This window comes from Ranitomeya variabilis, chromosome 5 (assembly GCF_051348905.1).
Source record: "Ranitomeya variabilis isolate aRanVar5 chromosome 5, aRanVar5.hap1, whole genome shotgun sequence".
NCBI classification, from domain to species: Eukaryota; Metazoa; Chordata; class Amphibia; order Anura; family Dendrobatidae; genus Ranitomeya; species Ranitomeya variabilis.
The window spans coordinates 552,774,378-552,801,169 of NC_135236.1; the positions used below are offsets into that span (position 1 = coordinate 552,774,378).

General features: G+C 47.3%; 2 long non-coding RNA genes across 2 annotated transcripts in view; one reads left to right on the forward strand and one right to left on the reverse strand.

Annotated features, from left to right (window-relative positions):
- The window catches only part of LOC143776476 (uncharacterized), a 163,636-nt gene that overhangs the window by 128,761 nt on the left and 8,083 nt on the right, over positions 1-26,792 (forward strand). The gene's annotated exons all lie outside the window — the stretch shown is intronic.
- The window catches only part of LOC143776478 (uncharacterized), a 195,400-nt gene that overhangs the window by 118,032 nt on the left and 50,576 nt on the right, over positions 1-26,792 (reverse strand). The window lies entirely within an intron of this gene.

The following is a 26,792-nucleotide window of genomic DNA, read 5'->3' on the forward strand; positions in this document are numbered from 1 at the left end:
GCAGTGCGTCGTCAGTGGATGTTCCCGGTCAGGGACAAGTCGCTTCCTTGTGTTCTTCACCCAGAACAACAGAGAAGGATGCGTCAGGCGACACAATAGGTTACTCCATGGAGCTATTTACACATACCGTTCCTGGGTTAGAAAGGGAAATTGTTAACAGGCCATGCCCATTACAAGATGAATCGGACATGGAGTGCACAGATGCACAGCCACAGCCAGATTATCATGCTGTTCCTTTGACTCAGATCAGAACATTGCCCTCGCAGTGTACTGATCCAGAATCTGACCCTGATGACACTATTAAGCCCCGTCACGAACGCTATAGCACCGGCTTACATGGTGACCCAGAGGAAGGTGCCCAGGACATAGAAGAGGAGGTCATAGATGACACAGTTGTTGACCCCGATTGGCAGCCATTGGGGGAACAGGGTGCAGGCGGCAGTAGCTCTGAAGCGGAGGAGGAGGAGCCGCAGCAGGCATCAACATTGCAACAGGTTCCATCTGGCAGGCCCGTATCTGGTCAAAAACGTGTGGCAAAACCAAAACCAGTTGTAGGACAGCGTGGCCATCTGGTTAAAGTAGCTCAGTGTGCAATGCCTGAAAAGGTATCCGATAGTAGGAAGAGTGCAGTCTGGTATTTTTTTAACCAAGATCCAAATGATCAGTGCAAAGTCATCTGTAAGAAATGCTCAAGGACCTTCAGCAGAGGTCAGAATGTTAAAAATCTAAATACAAGCTGCATGTGTAGACATTTAACCACCATGCACTTGCAAGCCTGGACTAACTACCAAACGTCCCTTAACGTTGTAGCACCCTCTCACAATGAAGCTAGTCAGCAACGCTACATCCCTTCCCTCACTGTAAGCCCACCGTTTACCACACCACCTGGAGTAAATGTGGCGGTTTCGTCGCAAGGCCAAAGCCGTCAGGGAATCACCAGGTTCGTGGTAGGAAACACTGTATGTAGGGCAACAGCAAGAATACCATCACCAACACTCTCTCAGTCTGCCATGTCCACCAGCACCCCCGCTAGTTCCACCCTATGCAGCTCTCCAGTCCAGCTCACCCTACATGAGACTCTCATTAGGAAAAGGAAGTACTCATCCTCGCATCCGCGTACACAGGGTTTGAACGCCCACATTGCTAGACTAATCTCGTGAGAGATGATGCCCTACCGGTTAGTTGAAACCGAAGCTTTCAAAGCCCTGATGGACTACGCTGTACCACGCTACGAGCTACCTAGTCGACACTTCTTTTTGAGAAAAGCCATCCCAGCCCTCCACCAGCATGTAAAAGACCGCATTGTCCATGCATTTAGGCAATCTGTGACTTGAAAGGTGCACCTGACAACAGATGCATGGACCAGTAGGCATGGCCAGGGGCATTACGTCTCCATCATGGCACACTGGGTTAATGTGGTGGATGCAGGGTCCACAGGGGACAGCAATATTGGGACAGTTCTTCCTAGCCCATGGTCTAGGAAACTGGTGGCTGTAGGTGTTCGTCCCCCCTCCTCCTCCTCGTCCTCCAGCAGAAGCGAGAGCTCTTCCACAGACCGCAGTCGCACGACCACTCCAACCGCAGCTGCAACTGTTGCACACGAGGTGTCCCATTATAGAACAGCTAGTGGCAAGCGTCAGCAGGCTGTATTGGCAATGAAGTGTTTGGGCGACAACAGACACACCGCGGAAGTTCTCTCCGAGTTCTTGCAGCAAGAAACTCAGTCATGGCTGGGCACTGTACATCTTGAGGCAGGCAAGGTAGTGAGTGATAACGGAAGGAACTTTATGGCTGCCATAGCTCTTTCACAACTGAAACACATTCCTTGCCTGGCTCACACCTTAAACCTGGTGGTGCAGTGCTTTCTGAAAAGTTATCCGGGGTTACCCGACCTGCTCCTGAAAGTGCGCAGACTTTGCTCGCACATCCGCCGTTCGCATGTACACTCCAGCCGTATGCAGAAACATAAGCATTTGCAACTTCCCCAGCATCGCCTAATCATCGATGTTGCAACAAGGTTGAACTCCACACTGCACATGCTTCAGAGAGTGTGCGAACAGAGGCGTGCTGTTATGTATTTGTGGGAGGATACACATACACTGGTAGGCAGTTGGATGGCAGACATGGAGTTGTCAGGTGTGCAGTGGTCGAAGCTACAAGACCTGTGTCAAGTCCTTCAGTGTTTTGAGGAATGCACACGGCTGGTTAGTGCAGACAACACCATAATAAGCATGAGCATCCCCCTAATGCGTCTGCTGATGCAAAGTTTGACGCACATAAAGGAGCAGGCGTTTGCAGCCAAGGACGAGGAAGCCTAGATGACAGTCAGCCATTGTCTGCTCAGGGAAGTCAACAGGATGAGGTGGCAGGCGAAGAGGAGGAGGACGAGGAGGATGATGGGGATGACAATTTTTTGGATGAGGAAGCTTCTCAGGGGGCAACAGAAACTGCTGGCGTTGCAAGGCCGGGTTCAGGTTTTTTGAGGGAGACAAGTGATGTTGATTTGCCCGGAAGTGCTCCTCAACCCAGCACATACACAGATTTGACAACTGGAACATTGGCACACATGGCGGATTATGCCTTGCGTATCCTCAAAAGGGACCCACGCATTATAAAAATGATGACCGATGACGATTACTGGTTGGCCTGCCTCCTTTATCCTCGCTATAAAGGCAAATAGCAAAATATCATGCCACATGAGAACCTCGAACAAATATTGGCAATCAAACAAGCTACTCTTGTAGACCGTTTGATTCAGGCATTCCCAGCACACAGCGCCGGTGATGGTTCTCACACGAGCTGCAGGGGGCAACAGGGCAGAGGTGTTAGAGGTTCACAAATCAGAAGTGGCGTTGGACAGAGGGGTTTTTGACCAGGTTGTGGAGTGATTTCGCAATGACCGCAGACACGACAGGTACTGCAGCATCAATTCAAAGTGACAGGAGACAACATTTGTCCAGTATGGTTACTAACTATTTTTCCTCCATTATCGATGTTCTCCCTCAACCGTCATTCCCCTTTGATTACTGGGCATCCAAAATAGACACCTGGCCTGAATTCGCCGAATATGCATTGCAGGAGCTTGCTTGCCCAGCAGCTAGTGTGCTATCAGAAAGAGTATTCGGTGCTGCTGGTTCAATACTGACCGAAAAAAGGACTCGTCTGGAGACCCAAAATGTTGATGATCTAACCTTCATTAAAATGAACCACTCATGGATTTCTAATTATTTTGCCCCACCTTTCCTGGCTGACACCTAGCTTTCCTGAAAAAAGGTCTTGCTTTGGGACTGGTGTTACTGACTCTTCCAATCTCTAAATTTGCAGCTGCTGTTTGTACAGCATACGACATGTTTACACCTCCCTAAATGGCCTAACTCCCCCCACGGGGCCGTGGTCTTGCCACTTGGCGCAAGCACCCGGCAGAGTGCCGTTTGTCTGAAGAGGTGGGTGTGCCAACTTTTGGTCGACGGCACTGCCAATGGGTCCCTCATAGTACAATGAAGTGTCTCTGGTGGTGATGGCGCGCACCCAACGTCAGACACACCGTTGTAACATGAGGGGCCCTGGGCCTGTACCGTCGGCCACGAGAGAGTGCCCCCCCAGCTCAACCAGTGCTCTACCACTTGCAAAATTATCTCTCGCTGCTCCACCACTGTTTAGTCTATGCGCTGAAATCCTTCAATGCCTGGCACTGACAATAACAATTTGTTGACATGTATGATGGTATTTAGAATAGGTAGGGGCCCTGTCCTACTTTTACAACAGTAAATACTTTGCATAGGAGCCCACCCCTGTACCGAAGTATGCCCCCCCTTTTTTTTTGTTTGGCAAGACATTGTCATCTATTTACTTTTTTTGAGTACTTACTGTCTGCGGTCCCTCCTTCGAATTGTCCTCTGCTGAGCACACCAATGCCGCCTGTGTACCCCTGCCACATAATGGAAGCTGCATAGAGCCTATTTTGTTATTTTAGTCCTTCTACGTCTGTCTGCGGTCCCTCCTTCAAATTGTCCTCCGCTGAGCACACCAATGCCGCCTGTGTACCCCTGCCACGTAAAGGAAGCTGCATGGAGCCTATTTTCTTATTTTAGGCCTACTAAGTCTGTCTGCGGTCCCTCCTTCGAATTGTCCTCCGCTGAGCACACCAATGCTGCCTGTGTACCCCTGCCACATAATGGAAGCTGCATAGAGCCTATTTTCTTATTTTAGGCCTTCTACGTCTGTCTGCGGTCCCTCCTTCGAATTGTCCTCCGCTGAGCACACCAATCCTGCCTGTGTACCCCTGTAACCTACTTTAAACTGCATAGAGCCTACTTTCCATTGTAGACCAACTACCTGTGTCTGTCTTGGCCAGTCCACTCCTTGCAGTTGTCCTCCACTGAACAAAGCTATGCCGTCTGTGTACTCCTGTTACCAATTGTGAACTGCATTTATCCTACTTCCTTATTTGTGCCTAGTAACTGTGTAAGCCTGTCATAACAGTTGTCCTCCACCACAGAACCCAGCTATGCCACATGTGTACTCCTTTTACCAATTTTGAACTAATTACACATGCCCTCCTCCGCTGAACCACGCTATGCTGCAAGTGTACTCCACTTACCAATTTTGAACAGCATTTTGCCTAATTACTTATTTAGGCCTACTTATTGTGTCTGTCTCCCATTACAGTTGTCCTCCACTGCACCAAGCTGAGCTTCAATCTACAGGCTCTCATTAAGTAGTGTAGCATAGCGACTGGTCATATGAATGATGGATGGTATGTATCGCAGAGGTGGGTGGCCCTGTGATGGAAGCCTGGGTGTGTTTTGCTCAAGCAGATCTACTGCTGAGGGATTTGTTTACATTGGGAGGATTCCAGGTGATTGGAGAGATGGGTGGGTTCAGTCACCTACAAGCCCAGCCAAAGAGGCGTGTCTGAACACGTAAGATGGTTTTGTGTGTAAGGACCTGTGGTGATGTCACGCTCACCTGACTAGCCATGTGACAGGTACCTGGGTGTGGTTACACCTATGTAAAGGAGGTGTGTGTAGCACATGGTAGAAGAGAGATTGAGTGAGTGTGTGAGTGTCTGTCACGGTGGACACACTTCCGTGTGTCCTGGCAGGACACTGCAGAATGGCCTGTGTGTTGGACGGTTCCAAGTGGGGATGTCCTGGAAGCACACAGAGACCATTCCAGGCTGGAGAGCCTACGTGCTGGACATAGCACGGACGTTTGGTGTTGGAGGCTCATGAGAGTGGAGTCGTCCTGGAAGCACATGGAGACCGTAGACCTGGACGGTATGTGTTGAGGACCTGGGACTGACCTGAAGTCAGTGTAAGGAGTGAAAACTGAGAGGTAACCCCGGACAACTGTATCATAATATACAGCAGAGAAGCCTATCTGCTACGTGAACTGTCTAATGTTTCATGGGGCTGTAATGAAATGGACTGTACCCTGTCTGGTTTATGTGGAGTTTGAATAAACCATATGGACTGATATGTGTGAGATATCGTGCCTGAAGTGTTTATCCTGCTGCCAAGCGAGTATCCCCAAGACCTGTAGCGGGTGAAACGCTACAATTGGTGTTTCGAATGCAGGCAAAGATCCGAAGAGCACATGTTGCAGTGCTGGCTGGTCTGAGCCAGAAGAGTGGACGGTCTTGAAAACCTGAGTAAATACTGACCGGGGTCAGTGAGAATTATTGTTGTTGGGATACCTTCGAGGAGAAGAGGGTCCCAGGAACCTGTGCGGCAATGACTGGTAACGGTCTTGAAAACCGTGTGTAAATACTGACCGGGGTCAGTGAGGAACTGCTGTTTATGGGATACCTCTGAGGAGAAGAGTGATCCGGGAACCTGTGTGGTAATGACAGGTAACGGTCTTGAAAACCGTGAGTAAATACTGACCGGGGTCAGTGAGAAAACTGTTGTGTCTGGGCACCTCTGAGGCCGAGGGGTGTCCATGAACCCGTGAAGTTGCCAATGGCTGACGGTCTGAAAACCGAGTATTATGCTGATCGGGATCAGTGAGAAACTATATTTGGGCTGTGTTAAAGCCGGGTGTGTAACAGACTGAAATCTGTGTTGTTCTGACCGGGGTCAGTGAGAGACTGAGTTTTTTTTTCCTGAGAGTCGGCTTGCTGTGGCTCGGTCAGGTCATGAAGTTTGCTGTGGCTCGGTGGGGTCACGAAGGTGACAAGCAGCTTGCTGTGGATCGGCGGGTCCATGAAGGTGACAAGCGGCTTGTTGTGGATCGGCGGGTCCACGAAGGTGACAAGCGGCTTGCTGTGGATCGGCAGGTCCACGAAGTTTGCGGTGCAGAGCCTGGTGAAGTCTAGCTGCATTTGCAGCAAAGAGAAAAAAAAAAAAGACATTGCTGGTTTAGAGCGTGCAGACTCTTAAAGGGCCAGAGTCACATTGGTGTGCTGTGCAAACTGGGGCCTGAGAGTACTGTGGGAAGTCCACAGGGTGTACCTGAGGGAAGGGGCGGTGTCCCTAAAAGGGGTGGAGTTCCGCCAAATGGTGGTTTCCAAGAAAAGGGGTGGAGTTCCGCCAAATGGTTGTTTCCAAGAAAAGGGGTGGAGTTCCGCCAAATGGTGGTTTCCAAGATAAGGGGTGGAGTTACACCAAATGGTGGTTTCCAAGAAAAGGGGTGGAGTTCCGCCAAATGGTGGTTTCCAAGAAAAGGGGTGGAGTTCTGCCAAATGGTGGTTTCCAAAAGAGCGTAGTGACCCTAAAGGGGACGGAGTCTCAAAAGGGGGCGGTAACCCGAATAGGGATGGCGGAAAAAAGAGGCGGTGGTGAATGCATCATTGGATAGTAGGCCGGACTGTAAGTTATCCTCAGACTTGTGGGAGGAGGGGGTTCCTCTACAGCTGGAGGATGGAAGTCTCATTACTATTGCTGGGGCATACGTTAAGTCAGTAATGGTCCCAAAATTTGATGGGTCAGACATTGGGGTGACCAGTGTGAAGGGTTCGTCTGCCCAACTTACCGACATGATGTCACCAAATGTGTACACCGAAATGACTGACTGTGATCTGGTAAATAGAACCTGTGAAGCTGACACCCTGTTAGAAAGGAACTTGAGGGTCCACCATACTGTGGGGTATGACACAAACTCCGGGGGGGGGGGGGGGGTGGTGACTGTGACGTGTCATTACCAGTAGCAACCACTAGAGCTGAGTAAGAGGTTGTGCGGACGGAGGCACTGACACAGGGGAAGGATAGTGCTCCCCAAGGAAAAGTCAGGATGGCAGGGGTAGCCATAACAGAAATTGTGACCTGTGTGAGGGGCGACTGCAGGTTACAGGATGACGGATTGGGTGGTGGTGACTCCCATTCAGATGTTAACGCCAGATGGAAGAGTTAGAGGCAGTGACTCCTCACTTAGCTCTGGGCTCAGTGACCTAAGCGGGAGATCCTGTAGCAGAAGAAATGACAAGGGGTCGTCCTTATCAAACTGTGTGACGGAAATGGTTGACAGACGGTTTGACTGTCAGGGACGACAGAGAAGGGTCTCTGGTCGGGTAATAGAAAGTGCCAAAGCCCCACGGCTTTAGGCAGAGGGGGGGAATATGTAGAATAGCGACTGGTCATGTGAATGATGGATGGTATGTATCGCAGAGGTGGGTGGCCCTGTGAGGAAGCCTGGGTATGTTTTGCTCAAGCAGATCTACTGCTGAGGGATTTGTTTACGTTGGGAGGCTTCCAGGTGATTGGAGAGATGGGTGGGTTCAGTCACCTACATACCCAGCCAAAGAGGCGTGTCTGAACACGTAAGATGGTTTTGTGTGTAAGGACCTGTGGTGATGTCACGCTCACCTCACTAGCCATGTGACAGGTACCTGGGTGTGGTTACATCTATGTAAAGGAGGTGTGTGTAGCACATGGTAGAAGAGAGATTGAGTGAGTGTGTGAGTGTCTGTCAGGGTGGACACTCTTCCGTGTGTCCTGGCAGGACACTGCAGAATGGCCTGTGTGTTGGACGGTTCCAAGTGGGGACGTCCTGGAAGCACACAGAGACCATTCCAGGCTGGAGAGCCTGCGTGCTGGACATAGTACGGATGGTTGGTGTTGGAGGCTCATGAGAGTGGAGTCATCCTGAAAGCACATGGAGACCGTAGACCTGGACGGTCTGTGTTGAGGACCTGGGACTGACCTGAAGTCAGTGTAAGGAGTGAAAACTGAGAGGTAACCCCATATCATAATATACAGCAGAGAAGCATATCTGCTACGTGAACTGTCTAATGTTTCATGGCTGTAATGAAATGGACTGTACCCTGTCTGGTTTATGCGGAGTTTGAATAAACCATATGGACTGATATGTGTGAGATATCGTGCCTGAAGTGTTTATCCTGCTGCCAAGCGAGTATCCCCAAGACCTGTAGCGGGTGAAACGCTACAGTAGATGTTGATAATATGTGTGGTTGGGGCCTACTAACGGTGTCTGCCGCTCCCTGGTGTTGTCCTCCACTGTGCAAAGCTGAGCTTCAATCTTCAGGCTCTCATTAAGTAGTTGTTGTTAATATGTGTGGTTGGGGCCTACTAACGGTGTCTGCCGGTCCCTGGTGTTGTCCTTCACTGTACAAAGCTGAGCTTCAGTCTTCAGGCTTTCGGCCTATTATATCAGATATATAACTGCATTTGGCCTACTTGTCTGGTTGGGCCCTACTAACGGTGTCTGCCGCTCCTGGGTTTTCTCCTGTTTGGTTTTCTTGGGCTTCAAACTTCAGGCTCTCATTAAGTAGTTGTTGTTAATATAACACTGCAGTTGGCCTACTAGTGTGGTTGGGGCCTACTAAAAGTGTCTGGCCCTCAAAGGTGTTCTCCAGGTTTACTTGCCAGAGCTTCAATCTTCAGGCTCTCATTAAGTAGTTGTTAATATGTGTGGTTGGGGCCTACTAACGGTGTCTGCCGCTCCCTGGTGTTGTCCTCCCCTGTGCAAAGCTGAGCTTCAATCTTCAGGCTCTCATTAAGTAGTTGTTGTTAATATGTGTGGTTGGGGCCTACTAATGGTGCCTGCCGCTCCCTGGTGTTGTCCTCCACTGTACAAAGCTGAGCTTCAATCTTCAGGGTCTCATTAAGTAGTTGTTGTTAATATGTGTGGTTGGGGCCTACTAAAGGTGTCTGCCCCTCCCTGGTGTTGTCTTCCACTGTACAGAGTTGAGCTTCAATTTTCAGGCTCTCATTAAGTAGTTGTCTTTAAGATAACAGTGCAGTTGGCCTACTATTTTGGTTGGGGCCTACTAAAGGTGTCTGCCGCTCTCTGTTGTTGTCCTCCACTGTACAGAGCGGAGCTTCAATCTTCAGGCTCTCATTAAGTAGTTGTTGTTAATATAACACTGCTGTTGGCCTACTAGTGTGGTTTGGGCCTACTAACGGTGTCTGCCGCTCCCTGGTGTTGTCCTCCACTGTACAAAGCTGAGCTTCAGTCATCAGGCTTTCGGCGTATAGTATCAGATATGTAACTGCATTTGGCCTACTTGTCTGGTTGGGTCCTACTAACGGTGTGTGCCGCTCCTGGGTTTTCTCCTGTTTGGTTTTCTTGTGCTTCAATCTTCAGGCTCTCATTAAGTAGTTGTTGTTAAGATAACAGTACAGTTGGCCTACTATTTCGGTTGGGGCCTACTAACGGTGTCTGCCGCTCCAAGGTGTTGTCCTCCACTGTACAGAGCTGAGCTTCAATCTTCAGACTCTCATTAAGTAGTTGTTGTTAAGATAACAGTGCAGTTGGCCTACTATTTTGTTTGGGGCCTACTAACGGTGTCTGCCGCTCCAGGGTGTTCTCCAGGTTTAATTGCCTGAGCTTCAATCTTCAGGCTCTCATTAAGTAGTTGTTGTTAATATGTGTGGTTGGGACCTACTAACGGTGTCAGCCGCTCCCTGGTGTTGTCCTCCACTGTGCAAAGCTGAGCTTAAATCTTCAGGCTCTCATTAAGTAGTTGTTGTTAATATGTGTGGTTGGGGTCTACTAACGGTGTCTGCCGCTCCAGGGTGTTGTCTTCCACTGCACAAAGCTGAGCTTCAATCTTCAGGCTCTCATTAAGTAGTTGTTGTTAATATGTGTGGTTGGGGCCTACTAACGGTGTCTGCCGCTCCCTGGTGTTGTCCTCCACTGTACAATGCTGAGCTTCAATCTTCAGGCTCTCATTAAGTAGTTGTTGTCAATATGTGTGGTTGGGGCCTACTAACAGTGTCTGCCGCTCCAAGGTGTTGTCCTCCACTGTACAAAGCTGAGCTTCAATCTTCAGGCTCTCATTAAGTAGCTGTTGTTAATATGTGTGGTTGGGGCCTACTAACGGTGTCTGCCGCTCCCTGGTGTTGTCCTTCACTTTACAAAGCTGAGCTTCTGACTTCAGGCTCTCATTAAGTAGTTGTTGTTAAGATAAGAGTGCAGTTGGCCTACTATTTCGGTTGTGGCCTACTAACGGTGTCTGCCGCTCCAAGGTGTTGTCCTCCACTGTACAGAGCTAAGCTTCAATCTTCAGGCTCTCATTAAGTAGTTGTTGTTAAGATAACAGTGCAATTGGCCTACTATTTTGTTTGGGGCCTACTATCGGTGTCTGCCTCTCCAAGGTGTTCTCCAGGTTTACTTGCCTGAGCTTCAATCTTCAGGCTCTCATTAAGTAGTTGTTGTTTTTAATATGTGTGGTTGGGACCTACTAACGGTGTCTGCCACTCCCTGGTGTTGTCCTCCACTGTGCAAAGCTGAGCTTCAATCTTCAGGCTCTCATTAAATAGTTGTTGTTAATATGTGTGGTTGGGGCCTAATAGCGGTGTCTGCCGCTCCCTGGTGTTGTCCTAAACTGTACAGAGCTGAGCTTCAATCTTCAGGCTCTCATTAAGTAGTTGTTGTTTTACTGCTGTTGGCCTACTACTGTGGTTGGGGCCTACTAATGGTGTCTGCCGCTGCTTTTTGTTCTCCACTGTACAAAGCTGAGCTTCAATCTTCAAGCTCTCATTAAGAAGTTGTTGTTAAAATAACAGTGCAGTTGGCCTACTATGTCGGTTGGGGCCTACTAATGGTGTCTGCAGCTCCAAGGTGTTGTCCTCCACTGTACAGAGCTGAGCTTCAATCTTCAGGCTCTCATTAAGTAGTTGTTGCTAAGATAACAGTGCAGTTGGCCTGCTATTTTGTTTGGGGCCTACTAACGGTGTCTGCCGCTCCAAGGTGTTCTCCAGGTTTACTTGCCTGAGCTTCAATCTTCAGGCTTTTAAGTAGTTGTTGTTAATATGTGTGGTTGGGGCATACTAACGGTGTCTGCCGCTGCCTGGTGTTGTCCTCCACTGTGCAAAGCTGAGATTCAATCTTCAGGCTCTCATTAAGTAGTTGTTGTTAATATGTGTAGTTGGGGCCTACTAACGGTGTCTGCCGCTCCCTGATGTTTTCCTCCACTATACAGAGCTGACCTTCAATCTTCAGGCTCTCATTAAGTAGTTGTTGTTAATATAACTCTGCTGTTGGCCTACTAGTGTGGGTGGGGCCTACTAACGGTGTCTGCCGCTCCCTGGTGTTGTCCTCCACTGTGCAAAGCTGAGTTTCAATCTTCAAGCTCTCATTAAGTAGTTGTTGTTAATATGTGTGGTTGGGGCCTACTAACGGTGTCTGCCGCTCCCTGGTGCTGTCCTCCACTATGCAAAGCTGAGCTTCAATCTTCAGGCTCTCATTAAGTAGTTGTTGTTAATATGTGTGGTTGGGGCCTACTAACGGTGTCTGCCGCTCCCTGGTGTTGTTCTCCACTATGAAAGCTGAGCTTCAATCTTCAAGCTCTCATTAAGTAGATATTGTTAAGATAACAGTGCAGTTGACCAACTATTTTGTTTGGGGCCTACTAACGGTGTCTACCGCGCCAAGGTGTTCTCCAGGTTTACTTGCCTGAGCTTCAATCTTCAGGCTTTTAAGTAGTTGTTGTTAATATGTGTGGTTGGGGCCTACTAACGGTGTCTGCCGCTCCCTGGTGTTGTCCTCCACTGTACAGAGCTGAGCTTCAATCTTCAGGCTCTCATTAAGTAGTTGTTGTTAATATAACACTGCTGTTGGCCTACTAGTGTGGTTGGGGCCTACTAACGGTGTCTGCCGCTGCTTTCTGTTCTCCGCTGTACAAAGCTGAGCTTCAATCTTCAGGCTCTCATTAAGTAGATGTTGTTAAGATAACAGTGCAGTTGGCCTACTATTTTGTTTGGGGCCCACTATCGGTGTCTGCCTCTCCAAGGTGTTCTCCAGGTTTACTTGCCTGAGCTTCAATCTTCAGGCTTTCATTAAGTAGTTGTTGTTAAGATAACAGTGCAGTTGGCCTACTATTTTGTTTGGGGCCTGCTAACGGTGTCTGCCGCTCCAAGGTGTTCTCCAGGTTTACTTGCCTGAGCTTCAATCTTCAGGCTCTCATTAAGTAGTTGTTGTTAATATGTGTGGTTGGGGCCTACTAATGGTGTCTGCCGCTCCCTGGTGTTGTCCTCCACTGTGCAAAGCTGAGCTTCAATCTTCAGGCTCTCATTAAGTAGTTGTTGTTAATATGTGTGGTTGGGGCCTACTAACAGTGTCTGCCACTCCCTGGTGTTGTCCTCCATTGTACAGAGCTGAGCTTCAATCTTCAGGCTCTCATTAAGTAGTTGTTGTTAATATAACACTGCTGTTGGCCTACTAGTGTGGTTGGGGCCTACTAACGGTGTCTGCCGCTGCTTTCTGTTCTCCGCTGTACAAAGCTGAGCTTCAATCTTCAGGCTCTCATTAAGTAGATGTTGTTAAGATAACAGTGCAGTTGGCCTACTATTTCGGTTGGGGCCTACTGACGGTGTCTGCCGCTCCAAGGTGTTGTCCTCCACTGTACAGAGCTGAGCTTCAATCTTCAGGCTCTCATTCAGTAGCTGTTGTTAAGATAACAGTGCAGTTGGCCTACTATTTTGTTTGGGGCCTACTAACGGTGTCTGCCGCTCCAAGGTGTTCTCCAGGTTTACTTGCCTGAGCTTCAATCTTCAGGCTCTCATTAAGTAGTTGTTGTTAATATGTGTGGTTGGGGCCTACTAACGGTGTCTGCCACTCCCTGGTGTTGTCCTCCACTGTACAGAGCTGAGCTTCAATCTTCAGGCTCTCATTAAGTAGTTGTTGTTAATATAACACTGCTGTTGGCCTACTAGTGTGGTTGGGGCCTACTAACGGTGTCTGCCGCTGCTTTCTGTTCTCCGCTGTACAAAGCTGAGCTTCAATCTTCAGGCTCTCATTAAGTAGATGTTGTTAAGATAACAGTGCAGTTGGCCTACAATTTCGGTTGGGGCCTACTGACGGTGTCTGCCGCTCCAAGGTGTTGTCCTCCACTGTACAGAGCTGAGCTTCAATCTTCAGGCTCTCATTAAGTAGTTGTTGTTAAGATAACAGTGCAGTTGGCCTGCTATTTTGTTTGGGGCCTACTAACGGTGTCTGCCGCTCCAAGGTGTTCTCCAGGTTTACTTGCCTGAGCTTCAATCTTCAGGCTCTCATTAAGTAGTTGTTGTTAATATGTGTGGTTGGGGCCTACTAATGGTGTCTGCCGCTCCAAGGTGTTGTCCTCCACTGTACAGAGCTGAGCTTCAATCTTCAGGCTCTCATTAAGTAGATGTTGTTAAGATAACAGTGCAGTTGGCCTACTATTTTGTTTGGGGCCTACTAACGGTGTCTGCCGCTCCAAGGTGTTCTCCAGGTTTACTTGCCTGAGCTTCAATCTTCAGGCTCTCATTAAGTAGTTTTTGTTAATATGTGTGGTTGGGGCCTACTAATGGTGTCTGCCGCTCCCTGGTGTTGTCCTCCACTGTGCAAAGCTGAGCTTCAATCTTCAGGCTCTCATTAAGTAGTTGTTGTTAATATGTGTGGTTGGGGCCTACTAACGGTGTCTGCCGCTCCCTGGTGTTGTCCTCCACTGTACAGAGCTGAGCTTCAATCTTCAGGCTCTCATTAAGTAGTTGTTGTTAATATAACACTGCTGTTGGCCTACTAGTGTGGTTGGGGCCTACTAACGGTGTCTGCCGCTGCTTTCTGTTCTCCGCTGTACAAAGCTGAGCTTCAATCTTCAGGCTCTCATTAAGTAGATGTTGTTAAGATAACAGTGCAGTTGGCCTACAATTTCGGTTGGGGCCTACTGACGGTGTCTGCCGCTCCAAGGTGTTGTCCTCCACTGTACAGAGCTGAGCTTCAATCTTCAGGCTCTCATTCAGTAGCTGTTGTTAAGATAACAGTGCAGTTGGCCTACTATTTTGTTTGGGGCCTACTAACGGTGTCTGCCGCTCCAAGGTGTTCTCCAGGTTTACTTGCCTGAGCTTCAATCTTCAGGCTCTCATTAAGTAGTTGTTGTTAATATGTGTGGTTGGGGCCTACTAACGGTGTCTGCCGCTCCCTGGTGTTGACCTCCACTGTGCAAAGCTGAGCTTCAATCTTCAGGCTCTCATTAAGTAGTTGTTGTTAATATAACACTGCTGTTGGCCTACTAGTGTGGTTGGGGCCTACTAACGGTGTCTGCCGCTCCCTGGTGTTGTCCTCCACTGTGCAAAGCTGAGCTTCAATCTTCAGGCTCTCATTAAGTAGTTGTTGTTAATATGTGTGGTTTCGGCCTACTAACGATGTCTGCCGCTCCCTGGTGTTGTCCTCTACTGTGCAAAGCTGAGCTTCAATCTTCAGGCTCTCATTAAGTAGTTGTTGCTAAGATAACAGTGCAGTTGGCCTGCTATTTTGTTTGGGGCCTACTAACGGTGTCTGCCGCTCCAAGGTGTTCTCCAGGTTTACTTGCCTGAGCTTCAATCTTCAGGCTCTCATTAAGTAGTTGTTGTGTATATGTGTGGTTGGGGCCTACTAATGGTGTCTGCCGCTGCCTGGTGTTGTCCTCCACTGTGCAAAGCTGAGATTCAATCTTCAGGCTCTCATTAAGTAGTTGTTGTTAATATGTGTGGTTGGGGCCTACTAACGGTCTCTGCCGCTCCCTGGTGTTGTCCTCCACTGTACAGAGCTGAGCTTCAATCTTCAGGCTCTCATTAAGTAGTTGTTGTTAATATAACACTGCTGTTGGCCTACTAGTGTGGTTGGGGCCTACTAACAGTGTCTGCCGCTGCTTTCTGTTCTCCGCTGTACAAAGCTGAGTTTCAATCTTCAGGCTCTCATTAAGTAGATGTTGTTAAGATAACAGTGCAGTTGGCCTACTATTTCGGTTGGGGCCTACTGACGGTTTCTGCCGCTCCAAGGTGTTGTCCTCCACTGTACAGAGCTGAGCTTCAATCTTCAGGCTCTCATTAAGTAGCTGTTGTTAAGATAACAGTGCAGTTGGCCTACTATTTTGTTTGGGGCCTACTAACGGTGTCTGCCGCTCCAAGGTGTTCTCCAGGTTTACTTGCCTGAGCTTCAATCTTCAGGCTCTCATTAAGTAGTTTTTGTTAATATGTGTGGTTGGGGCCTACTAACGGTGTCTGCCGCTCCCTGGTGTTGACCTCCACTGTGCAAAGCTGAGCTTCAATCTTCAGGCTCTCATTAAGTAGTTGTTGTAAATATGTGTGGTTGGTGCCTACTAACGGTGTCTGCCGCTCCCTGGTATTGTCCTCCACTGTACGGAGCTGAGCTTCAATCTTCAGGCTCTCATTAAGTAGTTGTTGTTAATATAACACTGCTGTTGGCCTACTAGTGTGGTTGGGGCCTACTAACGGTGTCTGCCGCTCCCTGGTGTTGTCCTCCACTGTGCAAAGCTGAGCTTCAATCTTCAGGCTCTCATTAAGTAGTTGTTGTTAATATGTGTGGTTTCGGCCTACTAACGATGTCTGCCGCTCCCTGGTGTTGTCCTCTACTGTGCAAAGCTGAGCTTCAATCTTCAGGCTCTCATTAAGTAGTTGTTGCTAATATGTGTGGTTGGGGCCTACTAACGGTGTCTGCCGCTCCCTGGTGTTGTCCTCCACTGTGCAAAGCTGAACTTCAATCTTCAGGCTCTCATTACGTAGTTGTTGTTAATATGTGTGGTTGGTGCCTACTAACGGTGTCTGCCGCTCCCTGGTGTTGTCCTCCACTGTACAGAGCTGAGCTTCAATCTTCAGGCTCTCATTAAGTAGTTGTTGTTAAGATAACAATGCAGTTGGCCTACTATTTTGTTTGGGGCCTACTAACGGTGTCTGCCGCTCCAAGGTGTTCTCCAGGTTTACTTGCCTGAGCTTCAATCTTCAGGCTCTCATTAAGTAGTTGTTGTTAATATGTGTGGTTGGGGCCTACTAATGGTGTCTGCCGCTCCCTGGTGTTGTCCTCCACTGTGCAAAGCTGAGCTTCAATCTAAAGGCTCTCATTAAGTAGTTGTTATTAATATGTGTGGTTGGGGCCTACTAACGGTGTCTGCCGCTCCCTGGTGTTGTCCTCCACTGTACAGAGCTGAGCTTCAATCTTCAGGCTCTCATTAAGTAGTTGTTGTTAATATAACACTGCTGTTGGCCTACTAGTGTTGTTGGGGCCTACTAACAGTGTCTGCCGCTGCTTTCTGTTCTCCGCTGTACAAAGCTGAGTTTCAATCTTCAGGCTCTCATTAAGTAGATGTTGTTAAGATAACAGTGCAGTTGGCCTACTATTTCGGTTGGGGCCTACTGACGGTGTCTGCCGCTCCAAGGTGTTGTCCTCCACTGTACAGAGCTGAGCTTCAATCTTCAGGCTCTCATTCAGTAGCTGTTGTTAAGATAACAGTGCAGTTGGCCTACTATTTTGTTTGGGGCCTACTAACGGTGTCTGCCGCTCCAAGGTGTTCTCCAGGTTTACTTGCCTGAGCTTCAATCTTCAGGCTCTCATTAAGTAGTTGTTGTTAATATGTGTGGTTGGGGCCTACTAACGGTGTCTGCCGCTCCCTGGTGTTGACCTCCACTGTGCAAAGCTGAGCTTCAATCTTCAGGCTCTCATTAAGTAGTTGTTGTTAATATAACACTGCTGTTGGCCTACTAGTGTGGTTGGGGCCTACTAACGGTGTCTGCCGCTCCCTGGTGTTGTCCTCCACTGTGCAAAGCTGAGCTTCAATCTTCAGGCTCTCATTAAGTAGTTGTTGTTAATATGTGTGGTTTCGGCCTACTAACGATGTCTGCCGCTCCCTGGTGTTGTCCTCTACTGTGCAAAGCTGAGCTTCAATCTTCAGGCTCTCATTAAGAAGTTGTTGTTAAGATAACAGTGCAGTTGGTCTACTATGTCGGTTGGGGCCTACTAATGGTGTCTGCAGCTCCAAGGTGTTGTCCTCCACTGCACATAGCTGAGCTTCAATCTTCAGGCTCTCATTATGTAGTTGTTGCTAAGATAACAGTGCAGTTGGCCTGCTATTTTGTTTGGGGCCTACTAACGGTGTCTGCCGCTCCAAGGTGTTCTCCAGGTTTACTTGCCTGAGCTTCAATCTTCAGGCTCTCATTAAGTAGTTGTTGTTTATATGTGTGGTTGGGGCCTACTAACGGTGTCTGCCGCTGCCTGGTGTTGTCCTCCACTGTGCAAAGCTGAGATTCAATCTTCAGGCTCTCATTAAGTAGTTGTTGTTAATATGTGTGGTTGGGGCCTACTAACGGTCTCTGCCGCTCCCTGGTGTTGTCCTCCACTGTACAGAGCTGAGCTTCAATCTTCAGGCTCTCATTAAGTAGTTGTTGTTAATATAACACTGCTGTTGGCCTACTAGTGTGGTTGGGGCCTACTAACAGTGTCTGCCGCTGCTTTCTGTTCTCCGCTGTACAAAGCTGAGTTTCAATCTTCAGGCTCTCATTAAGTAGATGTTGTTAAGATGACAGTGCAGTTGGCCTACTATTTCGGTTGGGGCCTACTGACGGTGTCTGCCGCTCCAAGGTGTTGTCCTCCACTGTACAGAGCTGAGCTTCAATCTTCAGGCTCTCATTAAGTAGCTGTTGTTAAGATAACAGTGCAGTTGGCCTACTATTTTGTTTGGGGCCTACTAACGGTGTCTGCCGCTCCAAGGTGTTCTCCAGGTTTACTTGCCTGAGCTTCAATCTTCAGGCTCTCATTAAGTAGTTTTTGTTAATATGTGTGGTTGGGGCCTACTAACGGTGTCTGCCGCTTCCTGGTGTTGACCTCCACTGTGCAAAGCTGAGCTTCAATCTTCAGGCTCTCATTAAGTAGTTGTTGTAAATATGTGTGGTTGGTGCCTACTAACGGTGTCTGCCGCTCCCTGGTGTTGTCCTCCACTGTACGGAGCTGAGCTTCAATCTTCAGGCTCTCATTAAGTAGTTGTTGCTAATATGTGTGGTTGGAGCCTACTAACGGTGTCTGCCGCTCCCTGGTGTTGTCCTCCACTGTGCAAAGCTGAACTTCAATCTTCAGGCTCTCATTACGTAGTTGTTGTTAATATGTGTGGTTGGTGCCTACTAACGGTGTCTGCCGCTCCCTGGTGTTGTCCTCCACTGTATGGAGCTGAGCTTTAATCTTCAGGCTCTCATTAAGTAGTCATTGTTAATATAACACTGCTGTTGGCCTACTAGTGTGGCTGGGGCCTACTAACGGTGTCTGCCGCTCCCTGGTGTTGTCCTCCACTGTGCAAAGCTGAGCTTCAATCTTCAGGCTCTCATTAAGTAGTTGTTGTTAATATGTGTGGTTTGGGCCTACTAACGGTGTCTGCCGCTCCCTGGTGTTGTCCTTTACTGTGCAAAGCTGAGCTTCAATCTTCAGGCTCTCATTAAGTAGTTGTTGTTAAGATAACAGTGCAGTTGGCCTACTATGTCGGTTGGGGCCTACTAATGGTGTCTGCAGCTCCAAGGTGTTGTCCTCCACTGTACAGAGCTGAGCTTCAATCTTCAGGCTCTCATTAAGTAGTTGTTGCTAAGATAACAGTGCAGTTGGCCTGCTATTTTGTTTGGGGCCTACTAACGGTGTCTGCCGCTCCAAGGTGTTCTCCAGGTTTACTTGCCTGAGCTTCAATCTTCAGGCTCTCATTAAGTCGTTGTTGTTAATATGTGTGGTTGGGGCCTACTAACGGTGTCTGCCGCTCTCTGGTGTTGTCCTCCACTGTGCAAAGCTGAGCTTCAATCTTCAGGCTCTCATTAAGTAGTTGTTGTTAATATGTGTAGATGGGGCCTACTAACGGTGTCTGCCGCTCCCTGGTGTTTTCCTCCACTGTACAGAGCTGAGCTTCAATCTTCAGGCTCTCATTAAGTAGTTGTTGTTAATATAACTCTGCTGTTGGCCTACTAGTGTGGTTGGGGCCTACTAACGGTGTCTGCCGCTCCCTGGTGTTGTCCTCCACTGTGCAAAGCTGAGCTGCAATCTTCAGGCTCTCATTAAGTAGTTGTTGTTAATATGTGTGGTTGGGGCCTACTAACGGTGTCTGCCGCTCCCTGGTGTTGTTCTCCACTGTGCAAAGCTGAGCTTCAATCTTCAGGCTCTCATTAAGTAGTTGTTAAGATAACAGTGCAGTTGGCCTACTATTTTGTTTGGGGCCTACTAACGGTGTCTGCCGCTCCAAGGTGTTCTCCAGGTTTACTTGCCTGAGCTTCAATCTTCAGGCTCTCATTAAGTAGTTGTTGTTAATATGTGTGGTTGGGGCCTACTAACGGTGTCTGCCACTCCCTGGTCTTGTCCTCCACTGTGCAAAGCTGAGATTGAATCTTCAAGCTCTCATTAAGCAGTTGTTGTTAATATGTGTGGTTGGGGCCTACTAACGGTGTCTGCCGCTCCCTGGTGTTGTCCTCCACTGTGCAAAGCTGAGCTTCAATCTTCAGGCTCTCATTAAGTAGTTGTTGTTAAGTTAAGAGTGCAGTTGGCCTACTATGTTGGTTGGGGCCTACTAACGGTGTCTGCCGCTCCAAGGTGTTCTCCAGGTTTACTTGCCTGAGCTTCGATCTTCAGGCTCTCATTAAGTAGTTGTTGTTAATATGTGTGGTTGGGGCCTACTAACGGTGTTTGCCGCTCCCTGGTGTTGTCCTCCACTGCACACAGCTGAGCTTCAATCTTCAGGCTCTCATTAAGTAGTTGTTGTTAATATAACACTGCTGTTGGCCTACTAGTGTGGTTGGGGCCTACTAACGGTGTCTGCCGCTCCCTGGTGTTGTCCTCCACTGTGCAAAGCTGAGCTTCAATCTTCAGTCTCTCATTAAGTAGTTGTTGTTAAGATAACAGTGCAGTTGGCCTACTATTTTGTTTGGGGCCTACTAACGGTGTCTGCCGCTCCAAGGTGTTCTCCAGGTTTACTTGCCTGAGCTTCAATCTTCAGGCACTCATTAAGTAGTTGCTGTTAATATAACACTGCTGTTGGCCTACTAGTGTGGTTAGGGCCTTCTAACGGTGTCTGCCGCTGCTTTCTGTTCTCCATTGTACAGAGCTGAGCTTCAATCTTCAGGCTCTCATTAAGTTGTTGTTTATATAACACTGCAGTTGGCCTACTATTTTTGTTGGGCCTAGTAACGGTGTCTGCCGCACCTTGGTGTTGTCCTGTGTTATTTTCCAGAGCTTCAATCTTCAGGCTTTTGGGCTAGATTTGTAATATTAAACTGCATTGGGCCTACTAGTGTGGTTGGGCCCTAGTAACGGTGTCTGCTGCTCCTGGGTTTTCTCCTGTTTTGTTTTCCCGAGCTTCCATCTTCAGGCTTTCGGCCTTTATTTGTAATATTAAACTGCATTGGGCCTACTACTGTGGTTGGGCCCTTAAAACGGCGTCTGCCGCTCCTGGGTTTTCTACTCCACTGAACAAACCAATGCCACCTGGTTAGTCCTGTTACCAATTTTGAACTGCATTTAGCCCACTTTATTATTTGGGCCTATATCTGTGTTTCATCCTCATCCTGCCCATTGCCCAGCCAGTGCTATATGAGTCTTGTGGTACATTGACCCAGACCACTACATTCCCCTTGCACGCTACACAGCCACAGTCTGACCCTGCTGAAAGTCAGGTTCCCCTTCCCGCATACTATACCACCTTACACAGGGGCAAAGAGGAAGGTGCAGATGAAAGTGCAGGTTCCTTCATCAGGTGGGGGGGCATACTCGTTTGCGACGTCACAGGCACAGGGCCCCTCAGAGTACGCAGAAGTGTCACTGCCGGTGGGAGGCGCCCCCGCCATGCAAACACACCGCCGTACTTTGAGGGGCCCTGTGCCAGTGCCAATGCCAACGAGTGGGCCCCCCCTGCTTGCTCAGGATCACAGCACTTGCAAAGTTGAAATACTTACCTCTCACTGCTCCACCGCCGTGACGTAGTCCACGTTTCCTAGGCCCACTAAAAACTTGAACCAGCCCTACCCCCCACAACTTTAGCCAAATGACCCCCAATTTCCAATGCACAACTATTATTATAAAGTTAATTAAGATTGACAAGCTTCAGAAACAAGAATGGATGTTTTTGCCATTAAAATGGGCACTGTAGGTGTTTTCCTGTCCCCCACTCACTGCCGACTATGCTTCCCCATTGACTTGCATTGGGTTTCGTGTTTCGGTCGATCCCCGACTTTTCGCGATAATCGGCCGATTGCACTCGACTCGACTTTTGAGATAGTCGGGTTTCGCAAAACCCGACTCGACCCCCAAAAAGTATAAGTCGCTCAACCCTAGTCATGGCGATTCAGTTTTTTTGCCCGCCGGCAACAGGTGCCCTCCAATTTCCTCCCAGGCAGGATTGCAAGTAAAGGTGATGAAAAGATCTGGACAGTAGTGTTGAGCATTCTGATACCGCAAGTATCGGGTATCGGCCGATATTTGCGGTATCGGAATTCTGATACCGAGTTCCGATATTTTTGCGATATCGGGAATCGGGATCGGAATGCATATTCATGTGTAAAATAAAGAATAAAAATAAAAAATAGGGATATACTCACCCTCTGACGCACCGTGGTTGTAACCGCTGCAACCGGCAGCCTCCGTTCCTAAGAATGAGCGAGTGAAGGACCTGCGATGACGTCGCGGTCTTGTGATTGGTCGCGTGAGCGGTCACATGAGCGGTCACGCGACCAATCACAAGCCGCCACGTCATCGAAGGTCCTTCACTCGCTCATTCTTAGGAACGGAGGCTGCTGGTTAACACCGCTAGGTCCAGGGTCCGCCGGAGGGGTGAGTATATCCATATTTTTTATTTTTATTCTTTATTTTTTACATGAATATGGATCCCAGGGCCTGAAGGAGAGTTTCCTCTCCTTTAGACCCTGGGAACCATCCAGGATAGCTTCTGATACTTGTGTCCCATTGGCTTGTATTGGTATCGGGTATCGGTATCGGCGATATCCGATATTTTTCGGATATTGGCCGATACTATCCGATACCGATACTTTCAAGTATCGGAAGGTATCGCTCAACACTACTGGACAGCCATACTTTCTCATATAAGTCATTGCATCCTGTGTGTATTCATGCATGTGTTGTGGGCTTCCAGTGACAGTTGATGGAAGAATAACCATTTTCCACAACTCTTTTGGATCAGCATCATTTGCAACAGCATCTCTAAGGTGAATATATTCCTCTGCCCTGAGCTTCTTTTGATTTAGTCAGATATATAAAAGATGTTCACTCTCAATCTTTGCATACATGTCAACAATAAATTGGTGGAAGAGGTGTTTGCATTTCAAGATGTGATTTTCCTCTGCAAATCTTGTCATGATCCTATATGCATAGAAGTCCATTTCTGACACTTTTTTTCCTGAAGGGTTGCCTGTTGTAGGATCTGTCTGAGGTATTCCAAAATGATAGCCATCCTGTCCCTGCCCAAAAATGATTGGATATTGCAGTGCATCATAGGACCTGTTAGTTTCTGCTACTCCTTGCAAACTATTGTTCCTTTTCTGAAGCACAATGTCACGGCTTTGAAAATCATTACCTACAATCAAGATGGCTACCTCATCAAATGTGGGAGCATTGAAACGTCGCTGATGCTCACCTTGTGGTGTTTTGTCAGCTAGAATGACAACCTTGTAATCGTCATTTGGCATGCATTCAAGTGCAGTCTTGAAAAGTTGAAGATACGGATTGTTGGAGTGAAGGAACTGCTGCAAAATAGTGACAATATCAAGGCGAGTGTTAGGAATTAAAGAGCATCTCCGCTGAGCCTCTGCTTCTGCATTTCCCATGAAGAAGAGTTGAAGAAATTGAGGTTCTTCTCCTTGTAATAGAAGCAGTGAGCCAATTGAGTGGTAAACCTGTCCTTGAACTTTAAATGTCGGCATAAATCCTGTTGTAAACATTTCTTTTGTTGCACCAAATGATGTCATTTGGAAGCAGGAGTTGTACTTCCTGATGTTGTCCAAGAAATGCTTTGATATTGTACTGGTACCTGTCATCAGAGACTTTAGGGGATCTGTTGGTGACAGGAGAGGTGAAAGTTTAATCTTGCCATTTGCACAGCATAAACCTGGCGGTCCATCTTTCCATTTTAGGGCACTGCAGTACATGCAGACCACATCCATTTTTCCTATCTGAACTTTAGGATTATCCTGATAGTTTATGTCTGACTGGTAACAAAAGGCAGCATGTTTCAAATCTCCAACCATTTCCTGTGCCCTGGTGGAAGAAATAGCAATTCTCTTAGTGACAAGTCGGCCTTCTCTCTGCTGAGATGACTCATTGGCCCTTGAGGAAGCAGCTCTTCTTCTCTTATCTGCAAGCCTCACTTCTCTCTCCTCAGAAAGTTGATTGGCTCTTGAGGAAGCAGCTCTTGTTTTCATGTCTGCAAGCCTCGCTTCCATCTCCTCAGCAAATTCATTGGCTCTTGAGGAAGCAGTTCTTGTTCTCTTGTCTGCAAGCCTCGCTTCTCTCTCCTCAGAAAGTTGATTGGCTCTTGAGGAAGCAGCTCTTGCTTTCATGTCTGCAAGCCTCGCTTCCCTCTCCTCAGAAAATTCATTGGCTCTTGAGGAAGCAGTTCTTGTTCTCTTGTCTGCAAGCCTCGCTTCCCTCTCTTCAGAAAGTTCATTGGCTCTTGAGGAAGCAGCTCTTCTCTTATCTGCAAGCCTCACTTCCCTCTCCTCAGAAAGTTGATTGGCTCTTGAGGAAGCAGCTCTTGATTTCATGTCTGCAAGCCTCGCTTCCCTCTCCTCAGCAAATTCATTGGCTCTTGAGGAAGCAGTTCTTGTTCTCTTGTCTGCAAGCCTCGCTTCTCTCTCCTCAGAAAGTTGATTGGCTCTTGAGGTAGCAGCTCTTGTTTTCATGTCTGCAAGATTCGCTTCCCTCTCCTCAGAAAATTCATTGGCTCTTGAGGAAGCAGTTCTTGTTCTCTTGTCTGCAAGCCTCGCTTCCATCTCCTCAGAAAGTTCATTGGCTCTTGAGGAAGCAGCTCTTGTTTTCATGTCTGAAAGCCTCGTTTCCCTCTCCTCAGCAAATTCATTGGCTCTTGAGGAAGCAGTTCTTGTTCTCTTGTCTGCAAGCCTTGCTTCTCTCTCCTCAGAAAGTTAATTGGCTCTTGAGGAAGCAGCTCTTGTTTTCATGTCTGCAAGCCTCGCTTCCATCTCCTCAGAAAATTCATTGGCTCTTGAGGAAGCAGTTCTTGTTCTCTTGTCTGCAAGCCTCGCTTCCCTCTCTTCAGAAAGTTTATTGGCTCTTGAGGAAGCAGCTCTTATTCTCTTGTCTGCAAGCCTCGCTTCCCTCTGCTCAGAAAGTTCATTGGCTCTTGAGAAAGCAGCTGCTGTTCTCATGTGTGTCAGCCTTGTTTCTCGGTCTTCATATTTTTCATTGGCCCATAATGCAGCTTTTCTTTTCGCATCAGCTGACATTCGTGCCATGGAATTCCTTTTCTTATGAGGCATTATTGTGGTAAAAATAGTCTGTAACTGGCAGTTTCTATATCCTCTCACATAGAGGTAATGTGACTGACATCAGCCTTTCCACCAACACACCCTAACTGACATGCTATTACCTCACACAAGCTTTGTTATACTGAGAATGTCCTTTGCTGCCTATGTTAACCAATCAGAGCTCAGATTAATTAACTGTAACAAAGTAGAAGCTGAGCTGTGATTGGTTGCTATTGGCAGCCTGATAAATCCCAGCCAACAGGAATCCCTCCCCTCTGGCAGTATATATTAGCTCACACATACACATAATAGACAGGTCATGTGACTGACAGCTGTCGTATTTCCTATATTGTACATTTGTTGCTCTTGTAGTTTGTCCACTTATTAATCAGATTTTTATTTTTGAAGGATAATACCAGACTTGTGTGTGTTTAAGGGTGAGTTTCATGTGTCAATTTGTTTGTGTTGAGTTGCGTGCGGTGACATGCATGTAGCGACTTTTGTGAGATGAGTTTTGTGTGGTGACATGCGTGTAGCAACTTTTTGTGTGTCAAATTGCATGTGACAGGTTAGTGTGTTTTGCGCGTCGAGTTTTATGTGTGGTGCGTTTTGAGTATGTGCAAGTTTTATGTGAGGCAACTTTTGCATGTGTTGCAACTTTTGTGCATGTGGCAATTTTTCTGCATGTGCAAGTTTTGCGTGTGGCGAGTTTTCCATGAGGTGAGTTTTGCACATGTGGCGAGTTTTGCGTGAGCCTAGTTTTGCATGTGGTGAGTTTTGCATGTGTGGTGAATTTTACGCGTTGCGAATTTTGCGCGTGGCGAGTTTTGAGTGGCGACTTTTATGTGGCGAGGTTGGTGCATGTGTGGTGAAATGTGTGCTGAGGGTGGTATATGTGTTCAAGCACGTGGTAGTGTGTGGCGCATTTTGTGTGTGTGTTCATATCCCCATGTGTGGTGAGTATCTCAGGACGGGGCCCCACCTTAGCAACTGTACGGTATATACTCTTTGGCGCCATCGCTCTTGTTCTTTAAGTCCCCCTTGTTCACATCTGGCAGCTGTCAATTTGCATCCAACACTTTTCCTTTCACTTTTTCCCCATTATGTAGATAGGGGCAAAATTGTTTCGTGAATTGGAACACGCGGGGTTAAAATTTTGCCTCACAACATAGCCTATGACGCTCTCGGGGTCCAGACGTGTGACTGTGCAAAATTTTGTGGCTGTAGCTGCGACGGTGCAGGTGCCAATCCCTGACATACACACATACACACATACACACACACATTCAGCTTTATAAATTAGATATACCTGTAATTCATCTCCCCATATATAGTATATACCTGTATGTCATCTCCCCTGTATATACTATATACCTGTATATCATCTTCCCTGTATATAGTATATACCTGTATGTCATCTCCCCTGTATATAGTATATACCTGTATGTCATCTCCTCCTGTATATAATATATAGCTGTATATCATCTCCCCTGTATATAGTATATACCTGTATGCCATCTCCTCCTGGCTGTCAATTTGCCTCCAACACTTTTCCTTTCACTTTTTCCCCATTATGTAGATAGGGGCAAAATTGTTTGGTGAATTGGAGTGCGCGGGGTTAAAATGTTGCCTCACAACATAGCCTATGACGCTCTCTGGGTCCAGACGTGCGACTGTGCAAAATTTTGTGGATGTAGCTGCGATGGTGCAGATGCCAATCCCGGACATACACACATACACACACATTCAGCTTTATATATTCGATATATATATATATATATATATATATATATATATATATATATATATATATATATATATATATATATTAGTATATGATATTTTAGAATGGGGGTGAAAGTTTATGTTCATTTCTTAATAACGAGAAGTTTTTACCCCTTACATCCAAATATAATCTCATCAACAAGTCTTCTACTCCTAAATAAATGATAAGGTGACCTTTTCTAATGCTATTTACAGTATTTAATAATATATACAGTATATGTGTATATATATATATATATATATATATATATATATTTATATATATATATATATATATATATATATATATATATATATATCACTTCTACTGTTTAATGATATTTTAAAAAGCATAAACATAAACTTTGTTGATAAGAT